The sequence below is a fragment of the Otolemur garnettii genome, unplaced genomic scaffold, assembly GCF_000181295.1.
Source record: "Otolemur garnettii isolate 467f Iridium unplaced genomic scaffold, OtoGar3 scaffold00029, whole genome shotgun sequence".
Taxonomy (NCBI): Eukaryota; Metazoa; Chordata; class Mammalia; order Primates; family Galagidae; genus Otolemur; species Otolemur garnettii.
In genome coordinates, this window is record NW_003852424.1 from 12,685,463 (window position 1) to 12,695,257 (window position 9,795).

A 9,795-nucleotide genomic window follows, 5' to 3' on the forward strand; every position below is an offset into this window, starting at 1 on the left:
GGAACGTTGGGGAACCAAAGTCCAACGTCCCCTTCTCAAGAAATAGGTGGGCTGGTCCCGAGCGAGCTTGGGGAGGTGAGGGGCGTGCGTAGGTGTGGCGTGGCACTCATTTATTAGTTACTCGAGGAAGACCAGCTGTTGGCTGGCCGCGTGGCCTAATGGATAAGGCGTCTGACTTCGGATCAGAAGATTGCAGGTTCGAGTCCTGCCGCGGTCGCAAAATTGGGGTTATTAAACTTTTAGTTTATTTCCTCTCACGATAAAGTCCCTGACTGAAGCGGAAGTTAGTGGCCAGAAACCAGGTATCCAAAACGGAAATCTCGATCTATAACAAATTAATACCTGGCAATGGCTGAGCTCCCTCCCTCACCAACCCAGGTCGACTGGGAAGGGGAAGAACTCTGGTTTTGCACCATATCTCCCGGCTGGACCGGGCCCTCCGCCCCTGGCGTAGCTGGAGTGTGTACCCCTCCCAGTTGTCACGGATCTCTACAACCACCCTCTGCTGGTCCAGGTGCCTCAACCGCTCCCAGCGCTCTGCTGTTAGTCAACTGTGGTTAAGTGCCCTGCGGACCACGGCTGGACCCCAGCTGCACGGACGTGGGAAGGGGACTCACACAGTAACTTAGGGATAAAACTCAGGCCTCGCTGAAAAGGCCCGCCGCGGGCCAACCTGTTCATGTGCCCGGACACCGTGAACTGACTGGAAAAATTGACCTCGGCGTTTTTCAGAAAGAGGTGCAAGGAAACACACTCAGCGGATTAACCTTGCCACCCAGACCGGTAGAGAGAAGACCTAGCTAAAGAGGCATTCAGTTTTCTTTAAGTATGAAATAGTTTTCGTACACTTTTCTAGATGTACTTAATTTATACAGGGTGCTTTATTGTTTATTTTTGGATTTGGATAGAAAACAGAATCAACCAGAAATTGGCCATTTTATAATTTTTTTCCATACAAACTTTGACATTTATATGAAATACCAGAAGGAGAGGCCCTCAGCTTAAATCTGAGGAGTCCCAGAGGGAGGAAAACATTTTTCATTTTTATTTCTTCTAGTCTCTTACTGAAATTTAGCATTTCCCTCAACTATGAGCTTAGGCAATCAGCCATGGTGGTACATCTATTAGCAGCACCTAATACGTGACTTTGTCCCCAACAGCAATCTCAGATATTTTCATAACACATTACAATTGCTTGCAGAGTTTTTCAAATATTGTTTAAATTCATTTGTACTTCAAACTAATAGTAGTTACTAGGTTCTGTAATTCAATGAGTTAAAAATAAAAAGCAGGAATACTATTCTGTCACCCATTTGTTCTTTCTAATAGATCGATGTCTTGGTTGTTCCATGTAATCCTTTGTGTTTTATACATTTATACATTTAAAAACATTCTATAAAGGTATCTGTGGCATAAAAAGCCAAGAACTCCTGGCCTAATTGTCCTTCCCAGGGCCTTCCTGGTGCCCATTGGATGCACCCCCAGAACACGTCCCTCAAGATGCTGTTCCTCTCATGGCGGCTTCAGGCCAGGTTGGTTCCCTCATCCTAGAATTAGAATCTTTGGCAAGGACAAAATTGGTATTGATTCCTGTTGAGGGAGGGTAGCTGGAGGCATGTGTCCTTCCTGCCAAGCTATACCTTCTATCCAGGCCTTTCCAGCTCCTCCACTTTCTCACTCTCCCTTTCTGGGAGCTCCCCCACATCCTTCTAGAGAAGTCTAATGATAATACCTGAGACATGAACATATTTTCCCTCAATTCCCTGGACCTCTCCCTCTACGTAGCAAGAGACAAAGTTCTTTAGGACTTGTTCTAATCAAAACACTCTGGACTTTCTTTGGAAATATATACCTCAACTATAACTAAATGCCAATTTATTTTTTTATTTATTTAAGCAAGAAAAGGAAGGTTTATTAACTATACGCAGTTTGGAGGGATACCAGCTGCTTCTTGGAAATCTAAACTGTCAGTTTTCAAAGCAGCTCTCCTAAAATGCTGGGGTTTCAGGCAGCTGCTTGAGTCCTTGGTTCTTGAGCACTCTCGGTAGAAAAATAACCGGACACCCCAAAGTAAGGGAAGCATGAAATAAAGTTCACTGAGAAAGGGCAAGATACGTTTACAGAATAAGAGCAGGGTATAGACTTACAGAGCAAGATACAGTCACCACAAACAGCCAACAGGCCCTCAGTGTGATGACAAAGAAAAGGCAAGGAGCCCTAAGTGCTGATTTTTTTTTTTTTTTTTTGAGACGGAGCCTCAAGCTATCCCCCTGGGTAGAGTGCTGTGGCATCACACTCACAGCAACCTCCAACTCCTGGGCTCAAGCGAGTCTCCTGCCTCAGCCTCCCAAGTAGCTGGGACTACAGGCACCCGCCACAACGCCTGGCCATTTTTTGGTTGCAGCCATCATTGTTGTTTGGTGGGCCCGGGCTGGGGATTTGAACCCGCCACCTTAGGTGTATGTGGCTGGTGCCCTAGCCGCTTGAGCCATAGGCGCTGAGCCTAAGTGCTGATTTTTAATATAAAACACACCTGTCCACTGCTGTAAATTCCCACAGAGGCTGACCGTGTGTCTCATATTTTGGGCTCTATTTCAGGGCCTGGCTGGAGCAGAGCTGGAGCAAATGGGGTTTTTTTGTTTGTTTGTTTTTGAGACAGAGTCTCATTATGTAACCTCTCTGTAAAGTGCTGTAGCGTCACAGCTCACAGTAACCTCAAACTCTTGGGCTCCAGTGATTATCTTCCCTCAGCCTCCCAAGTAGCTGGAATTACAGGGGCCCACTACAATGCCTAGCTATTTTTTTGTTGCAGTTGTCATTGTTATTTAGCTGGCCCAGGCTGGGTTCGGACCCGCCAGTCTTGGTGCATGTGGCCAGTGCTGTAACAACTGTGCTATGGGCACCAAGCCAAGGAGCAAATGTTGATAGCAATTAACACTTACTAGCTTCCAGGTCCTGTTTTAAGGGCTTACACATGCCAATTAAATGAATCCTCATACTGACCTTTGGATAGAGGTACTATTATACCCTCTTTTACTCATGAGGAACCCGAGAGAGAGGTAAAGCTGCTCATTTAAAGCCCTATTGCAGGGAAGTGGTGGAGCTGGGATTTGAACCTCAGGAGACCAGTCTAGGGGCAAGGATCTGAACTACTGCACTCTATAGCAAACAGCGGCCATGAAGCTTGAGAATCTCTGTTCTACCATTGTGTGCCAGGCACTGCTGGTGCTGGTCCTATATCACTGCTGCTGGCGAAGGAGTCCTCAGGTCACAACCTACTCCTTCAGGGTCTTTCTTGTATGCTTACTTCCTGGTGACCATTTTCTCTCATGTTTACCAAGCCTATCTTCAGCAGTTTCTGCCAAGGAAGGACAAAATCACTGCTCTTCCTTTATTTATTGAAAGTTACCACTTCCAAATGAACCAGGCTGAATTCTTTAAAGTACCATCTCCTGTCATCCTCTAAATAATTCCGTACAGTGGGTACTATGCAGAGGAAAAAATAAAGACACCAATAAAAAGTATGAGTTCATAAAAATAGACCTGCCATTTGATCCTACAATTCCTTTATTAGGTATATATCCAGAAGACCAAAACCCACATTACAACAAAGATATTTATATCAGAATGTTTATTGCAGCCCAATTCATAATTGGGCTGGTCATGGAAGAAGCCCAAGTGTCCACCGATACACAAATGGATCAATAAACTGTGGTATATGTACACCATGGAATACTATGCAGCCATAAAGAAAGATGGAGACTTTACATCCTTCATGTTTACATAGATGGAGCTGGAAAATGTTCTTCTTAGCAAAGTATCACAAGAATGGAAGAAAAAGTATCCAATGTACACAGCCCTATTATGAAACTAATGTATAGCTTTCATATGAAAGCTATAATCTAATTATAGCCTAAGAATATGGGGAGGAGGAGGGGGAAGGGAGGGGGGATCGGTGGAGGGAGGATGACTGGAGGGATCACTTCTATGGTTTATCTTATAAGGGTACAAGTGAATCTTTCTAAGAGTAGAATATAATCATCTTAACACAATAACTAAGAAAATGATATAAAGGCTATGTTAACCAGTTTGATGAAAATATTTCAAATTGTATATGAAAACACCACATTGTATCCCATGATTGCATTAATGTACACAGCTATCATTTAATAAAAAAAAAAAAAAGTATGAGTTCGACTCACTCATCTAAATATCACACAGTTGGCTCAGTGCCCATAACTCAGTGGTTAGGATGCCGGCCACAAACAGCGGGACTGGCAGATTCAAACCCGGCCTGGGCCTGCTAAACAATGATAACCACAACAACAAAATAGCCGGGTGTTGTGGTGGGCGCCTATAGTCCCAGCTACTTGGGAGGCTGAGGCAAGAGAAATGCTTAAGCCCAAGAGTTGAAGGTTGCTGTGAACTGTGATGCCACAACACTCTACCAAAGGCAACATAGTGAGACTCTGTCTCAAAAAAATATAAATAAATAAATATCACACAATCGTGTGGTGGCTCACGCCTGTAATGCCAGCCCTCTGGGAGGCTGAAGCAGATGGATCACTTGAGCTCAGGAGTTCAAGACCAGCCTGAGCTACAGTGAGACCCTGTCTCTATGAAAAATAGAAAAAAAACCTACCTGGTCATCTTGATGGCACTGGTAGTCCCAGCTACTGGAAAGGCTGAGGCAAGAGGATCACCTGAGCCTAAGAGACTGAGGTTGCTGTGAGCTATGATGATGCCACAGCACTCTAGCCTGGGTGACAGAGTGAGACTCTATCTCAAAAATTTTTTAAAATAGGTGACTCATGTCTGTAGTCCTAGCACTCTGGAAGGCCAAGGCAGATGGATTGCTTGAGCTCAGGAGTTTGAGACCAGTCTGAGCAAGAGTGATACCCCCATCTCTAAAAATAGCCAGGCATTGTGGAGGGCATCTGTAGCCTCAGCTACTTGGGAGGCTGAGGCAAGAGGATGGTTTGAGCCCAAGAGTTTGAGGCTATATGCCACAGCATTCTACTGAAGGAGAGATTGTCTCAAAAATTTTTATTTATATAATAAAAAAGTAAATAAAAATGATACAGTGAGTCCTGGGCCTGGATTCAAACGTGAGCCCTGTGTGATTTTACAGCTACCAGGCAATTTCTCTAAGCCCATTACAGATGCCCTAGGCAGGAAAGAGTTTGGAAAAGAAAGCCAACCCTGGCCCCTAGTTTTCTTTGGACCCACACAGAAATGTTTGGGGTAAGATCCCAGGTGCATGCTAGTATCATGAAAGTATCATGGGTATTGTTTAACATTTTTCATAAGTGGGTGCAGTGGCTCACACCTGTAATACCAGCACTTGAAAGGCTGAGGCAGGTAGATTGCCTGAGGTCATGAGTTCGAGACCATCCTGAGCCAAAGCAAGACACACAGACCCCCCACCCGGCCCTATAAAATAGCTGGGCACTGTGGCAGGTGCCTATAGTCCCAGCTACTCAGAAGGCTGAGGCAAGAGAATCACTTAAGCCCATGAGTTTGAGGTTGCTGTGAGCTGTGACACCATGGCACTCTCCCATGGGCAACAAAGTGAAACTCTGTCTCAAAAAGAAAATTTTTTCTTTGTGAGGCTTTGTCATCTGTGCTTGCCCGCCAAGACCCCCAAAAGAGTTGAGCAAGAGAACTCAGATCAGGAGATGGCAGGAAGTGGAGGCCTTTTAGCCAATTTTTTTGTTTTTTGAGACAGAGCGTCAAGCTGGTGCTCTGGGTAGAGTGCCATGGCATCACAGCTCACAGCAACCTCAAACTCTTGGGCTTAAGAGGTCCTCTTGCCTCAGCCTCCCAAGTAGCTGGGACTACAAGTGCCCACCACAATGCCAGGCTATGTTTTTGTTGTAATTGTCATTGTTGTTTAGCAGGCCAGGGCTGGGTTCGAACTTGCCAGCTCCAGTGTATGTGGCTGGCACCCTAGCCCCTGAGCTACAGATGCAGAGCCATAGCCGAATTTTATTTACCATATTTTCTTCGCCTGTAAAATGGGGCAAAAATGGCACCAATTCATGGAGTTGCTGTGAGAGTCAAATGAAATCCTATATAAAGCATTGAGAACAGCGTCCAGCATTATTCTCACGTCAATGCCTCCAAGAAAGCTGTACTGGGGCTTTGTGCAGCACCTCAAGGGCATTTGTCCCTGAAATAACCAGGCCTCTCCTAGTAGTCTTCAGAAGGCCAAAGGCCCTGGTCTCTCTTGACCCATTTCTTGAAGAAGCATATGGAAAATGGAGAATGAGACCCAGTCACAACTAAAAATAGAAAAATTAACTGAGCATCGTGGCTGGCACCTGTAGTCCCAGCTACTCAGGAGGCTGAGGCAGGAGGATCGCCTGAGCCCAGGAATTTGAGGTTGCTGTGATCTACAATGACACCAGGGCACTCTAGCTTGGGCAACAGAGTGAGACACTGTCAAAACAAACAAACAAACCAAAAAAAAAAAAAAAAAAGGAAAGAAAGAAAAAACTGAGGACTCAGTTGCGGTCAGCTTCCCAAATGGGATAAAATCAGCATGTGACTTTGTGACTTCTGTGTGAAATTCAGGATGATAGCCATAGACTGTTTTCAAAACATGCTTCATATTTCTATGGAATAATTGGTTATATCAAATCTGTACAGTTTAAGGGCAGGTAAAAAGGAAACTGATGAAAACATGAATAATTTTTTGGTAACTAGGAAGCATCCTGATGAGAAGAGACTGTGCCCTGTGCCTTGTTATGTTCCTAGTAAGGAACATGGCACAGAAGTGGACATTTGTTGTCCCCACTGCCAATTGTCCCTTCTTGGCTTCTGACTGGAGCTGAGAAGCTGACTCAGTCCTCAGAGTCAGGCTTATTAACGAAGCTGAGCCAGTCAGGACAGTCCACAAAAAGTTGACACTATTTCCCCCACATCCTCAAATATCCAGCAAAACTAAAATTTCCAATGGCAAGAGACTCTTTTTGCTTGAGCTAATCTGGGCTGGATTTTCTATCATTTGTGATAGAAAGAGCTCTCACTGATTGAGTGCTTATTAAATATTTGCTGAACAAATGAATGAGCTTTTTAAAAAAAATGTCTTCAGCTAAATTTCACTGAAGTAAATTTCACTGAAATGAGACTAGGCTGTACATAAGATTCTACCATTTTTAAAGTGCTTTGTAGTTGGCATTTTGCAAACACTTATAGTTTTACCTTACCTTTACAACAGTCTGTGATACTGGAGGTATCTATGATATAAGTAAGTATTTTAAAAGAAAACTTGATTTATTTTTACCATAAATTTAAAATTCCTGTGATTTATCATAAATAAAAAGTTAATAGTGCAACTATGTGGTACATAACTTATATATTAAAACATATAGCATAGGCTCGGCGCCTGTGGCTCAAGCGGCTAAGGCGCCAGCCACATACACCTAAGGTGGCAGGTTCGAATCCAGCCCAGACCCACCAAACAATGATGGCTGCAACCAAAAAATAGCCGGGCGTTGTGGCGGGCGCCTGTGGTCCCAGCTACTTGGGAGGCGGAGGCAGGAGACTCACTTGAGCCCAGGAGTTGGAGGTTGCTGTGAGCTGTGAAGCCACCGTACTCTACCCAGGGGGATAGCTTGAGGCTATGTCTCGAAAAAAAAAAAAAACATATAGTATATACATTTAGCACATAATTTTTTTTGAGACAGAGTCTCATTCTGTTGCCCAGGCTAGAGTTCCATGCTGTTAACCTACCTCACAGCAAACTCAATCTCCTGGATTCAAGGACTATAGGCACCTGCTACCACGTCTAGCTAAGTATTCTATTTTTAGTAGAGATGGGGTCTCACTCTTAGGGATCCATCGTGGACTCTGCCTCCCAGAGTGCTAGGATTACAGGTGTGAGCCACTGCACCTGGCCTGTATTTCTTTTTTGCAGAGACATTTCCTTTGAGCACATTGGGCTGAATTCTTGGAGTCAAGAACTTTTATGGAAATGGTCTTATTCTGCTATTAAAAGGAAACACAGCCACCCTACCCCAGGAAGAAAAAGCTTTTTTTTTTTTTTGAGAGTCTCACTTTGTCACCCTTGGTAGAGTGCCATAGCATCTTAGCTCACTGTAACCTCAAACTTTGGGGTTTAAGTGATTCTCTTGTCTCAGCCTCCCAAGCAGCTAGTACTATAGGCACCACAACACCCAGCTAATTTTTTTTAGAGACGGGGGTCTCACTCTTGCTCAAGCTGGTCTTGAACTTGTGAGCTCAATAAATCCACTCGCCCTTGGCCCCCCAGAGTGCTAGGATTACAGGCATGAGCCATCCCACCCAGCCAGCAAAAAGCATTTAAGTCATCCATTTAACAGAGGAAAACTGATAGCGAGATTTTCTGTGAGCGGTGTTTACATGTAGGGGAATGTCTTTTCCCATCCTGTGTCTCAAAGCAAATAGCTGTGCTGCTTTTGCATTTGACTATCAAGGTTTAGAGACAAGATTCTGTCTTTTGTCCTTCAGGAAAAATTATGGACATGTTTGGTCATTGTAGTGTCATTCAGTTTGGGTTGCTCTGCATTTATTTATTTACTGCCTGTTTTATTCCAGAAAGCCTTCCAGGTAGCAGAGGTCAGTTGTGATTACATAATCATTATTGTCTAAGCAGAAAGCAGGAAGCAGTTCAAACTGTCCGGTGATGTCATTGGTCACAAGGTCCTGCCGGGAGGTTCACAAGGGCCTGCCACCCCTGCAGGCCCCACTCCTCAGGAATCTGGCCCTGCTCACCTGGCCACAATGGCTGGACCCAGATAGGTACCTGAACCAAGGTAGCCGTGGGGCAGCCAGGCTTGAGGCAAACCAAACATCAATGAAGTGTGGCTTGGACAACAGGGGTGATGTAAAGTGGATGATGTCCCCATTGCCTCTTCTTTCAGGAATCAAGAGAAAGGGCCTTGGTCATTCTCATCTCAGAAGACAAGATGTCTGGGGTCACTGGAGTAGCTGCAGCCCCACATGGTGATGAGGCTGGGCGGCCATCCCAGCCTTGGAGGCTCTGTCACTGCTTCCACAATTCTTGGAGCACTGTATGGTTGCAAAGTCAGGAGTCCCAGGAATGGCTGTGACAGCGATAGGGGTGGATATTTTGCTAGAGTGCCAATTGCTGGAGTTCTGGAAGTCATTCTGGAGGCCCTGCTGAGAATGCACCCTCTGGTTCTTCCAAAGAATTGTAAACACCTACTTTCCTTTACTGAGTCTCTTTCTAATTAGAATATCTGGAAGGTTCTCTGCTTCTTGCAATTGAACCTGACTGCAGTCTCTTCCTCTGGTCTTCCGCTGTGCCTTGTGTGTGAATCACATGGACTGTGATTGTTTGACTCTCTCCCCCTAAAGCATGAGCTCCCAGAGGGCAGAGGCTGTGACCTCACCCAGGATCTGCCCTAGGGAGTGCCTAGTCAGTGTTTGTTGAATGACCCAATGAAAATAAATATCTTTTACACCACTTTATCTATGGTATCATTCAGAGTTCACAGCAGGAAGCAAGAAACATTCTGGTTTTGTCAGGCAAAAAGAGATGTGATATAAGGCTCTACCTACGTGAATGAAGATGGTTGGAAGAGTTGGAGGGTAGAATCAGACGGTGGCTTACTTCAAGGTCACATCATCACTACTATGCTCTGAATCCAAATTTCAGAGGAAAGAAAGCCACTCTTGCTACAGCCACCCCCCTTGCTGCCACCACACATGAAGCCAGTGACTAGAGAATGACATGTGGAACTGGGCTGCCTTAAACAGTCTTGTCAGCCAGAACTTGCTGGGCTGTAC

General features: G+C 44.9%; 1 non-coding gene across 1 annotated transcript; it reads left to right on the forward strand.

Annotated features, from left to right (window-relative positions):
- The first annotated feature begins 144 nt into the window (after positions 1–144).
- On the forward strand, positions 145–217 carry TRNAR-UCG. The gene has a single exon. It is a non-coding gene; the product is annotated as a tRNA-Arg (tRNA).
- The last annotated feature ends 9,578 nt before the right edge of the window (positions 218–9,795 follow it).